This window comes from Megalopta genalis, unplaced genomic scaffold (assembly GCF_051020955.1).
Source record: "Megalopta genalis isolate 19385.01 unplaced genomic scaffold, iyMegGena1_principal scaffold0678, whole genome shotgun sequence".
In the NCBI taxonomy this organism is placed as follows: Eukaryota; Metazoa; Arthropoda; class Insecta; order Hymenoptera; family Halictidae; genus Megalopta; species Megalopta genalis.
The window spans coordinates 137,501-140,000 of record NW_027476747.1 but is presented as its reverse complement, the minus strand read 5'-3'; the positions used below and the strand labels follow the sequence as shown (position 1 = coordinate 140,000).

Below are 2,500 nucleotides of genomic sequence, written 5' to 3'. Positions count from 1 at the left end.
GCGCTGAAGCGTCGCGCCTATACTCCACCGTCAGTGGTATGTGTGAAGCGGGGCAATTTATTGTCCTCTATGAAGCTCTGACGAGTAGGAGGGTCGCGACGGTGTGCGCAGAAGGGTCTGGGCGTGAGCCTGCCTGGAGCCGCCGTCGGCGCAGATCTTGGTGGTAGTAGCAAATACTCCAGCGAGGCCCTGGAGGACTGACGTGGAGAAGGGTTTCGTGTGAACAGCCGTTGCACACGAGTCAGTCGATCCTAAGCCCTAAGAGAAATCCTATGTAGATGAGGTGTCCTAAGACGTTAAACACTTGTAAAAAAACCGCAGCTATTTTATTTTATTTTTTTATTATTATATAAATCGCAGCATATTTTGTTATTATATACATGCACAAAAAACACCCATTGGGCGAAAGGGAATCCGGTTTCTATTCCGGAACCCGGCAGCGGAACCGCATACCATTCGGGCCCTCGTAAGAGTGTTCGTCGGGGTAACCCAAAATGACCTGGAGACGCCGTCGGGAGATCCGGGGAGAGTTTTCTTTTCTGTATAAGCGTTCGAGTTCCCTGGAAACCTCTAGCAGGGAGATAGGGTTTGGAACGCGAAGAGCACCGCAGTTGCGGCGGTGTCCGGATCATCCCCTCGGACCTTGAAAATCCAGGAGAGGGCCACGTGGAGGTGTCGCGCCGGTTCGTACCCATATCCGCAGCAGGTCTCCAAGGTAAAGAGCCTCTAGTCGATAGATTAATGTAGGTAAGGGAAGTCGGCAAATTGGATCCGTAACTTCGGGATAAGGATTGGCTCTGAGGAGCGGGGCGTGTCGGGCTTGGTCGGGAAGCGGGTCTGGCTGACGTGCCGGGCCTGGGCGAGGTGAACGGCTCTCGTGGCTGGGATCCGAGCTCGGTCCCGTGCCTTGGCCTCCCGCGGGACGGTGATGCGTAATATAGACCTCTTGTTAGGTCCATTAGCCTCTCCCGTCCTAGTCGCACAGGTACCTCCTCGTGGTTCCCGACGGTAACGTGATGTATTGTTTGGACCTGTCCATTCAGTGCATTGCGGCTAAATTCTGTGCGACACGACGTGCTGCCTAGCAGTAATGAGCCGCTGTAAGGGTGCAGCCCACCCAAATGGCCTGCCTTCGCGCTAATGTGGCGGCGGCTCTAGTCACTTTGAGGGAGGCATGTTATGGGTCATGGGGTTGCCACCCCCATGGCTCTATTGTCGTAGGCCCGAAAAATCAAAAGAAAGATTATGGGTCAAGTGACCCATTGTCGGCGGGCCCTCGGGCCACTCGGATCGCCGACCCTACGACAGCGGCCACAGTGGATCGGAGTGTCTGTCCGACGACCTCCAGAAATAAACCCAACCAGTCCAGTAACGACGCACAACATCTTGCGTCACGGGGGGCACTACATCCATGTCCCCATTGTTCGCGATCCTTTCCCACTTCCATCGGGTTGGGGGTCCATGTGAGGAGGGCTCATCCAGTCGAGGCCAACCAACGAGTGCAGGTGGCCGTAAAGAAGGTTAGGTGGACTCAGGAAGAGACTGAGATGGTGGCGGCGGCTGAGGCGCTTGCGAGTGTGCAGGGCAACGTCAAATTTATGAATGAACATCTACTGACGGTCTTCGACAATAAATTCAGTCTTGATCGACTGAAGGGCCTCAGAAAGAAATTGACGTATAAAGCTCTTGTTACACAGAAGATCGGTGTATGCCGCGAGCGTGGACCTGCCGTTGAGTCTCAGTCTTCAACCTCCAGTGTCACTCAACATCACGACACAAGTCATCGACAGGCGGATTCGCCTGCTCCTGTTCAGGAGCACTCTGCGTCGGCACAGCAACATCAGTGCCAATATATTGACGCTATCCGTAAGCTGATTGATCCGGCCGAAAGGGTGAAATCCCATGAAGCGGAGGAACTCGTAAGTCTTGCGAGAACGGTTCTTAATCGAGAACCAATAACACCGAGTGCTTGTTGTCGATGGCTTCAAAGAGTCTTTCCGACGCCTTCTGCGAAAGTAAAGGAGCGGAGAACACCACTGCTCCGGCCACCTAAAGCTGCACCTGCCGGGCCCGTGCCGAGGTGGAGACTGAGGAGAAGGGAGTATGCGGCCATGCAGGAACTCTGGAAGAAGGACATGTCTCGCGCGGCCAAGCTTGTACTGGATGGCCCGGTGCAGGCTCAAACACCAACCGTTGGCGAGATGGTGGAGTACTGGACACCTATGCTCACCAGTCCTTCTGTCCCCATTGAACACCTTCATCCAGTTCAGGAAAGGGAGGACCTGCATTGGATCGCTGAGCCGGTTCGTGGCCATGAGATCCAGGCCAATGAGATCCCGCTCTCCTCGGCATCGGGTCTCGATAACATCTCGAGCAGGCAATGGAGGAGTGTGCCAGTGGTTCTAAGAACCTTATTTTATAATGTCATCCTTGCGGTAGGGGCATTTCCATCTGAGCTCCTCATCAGCAGGACGGTATTTATCCCTAAGAAGGACGGAAG

General features: G+C 54.4%; 1 pseudogene; it reads left to right on the top strand.

Moving 5' to 3' along the window:
- LOC143263515 (large subunit ribosomal RNA) overlaps positions 1 to 2,500 on the top strand; it is a 7,688-nt pseudogene that overhangs the window by 1,722 nt on the left and 3,466 nt on the right.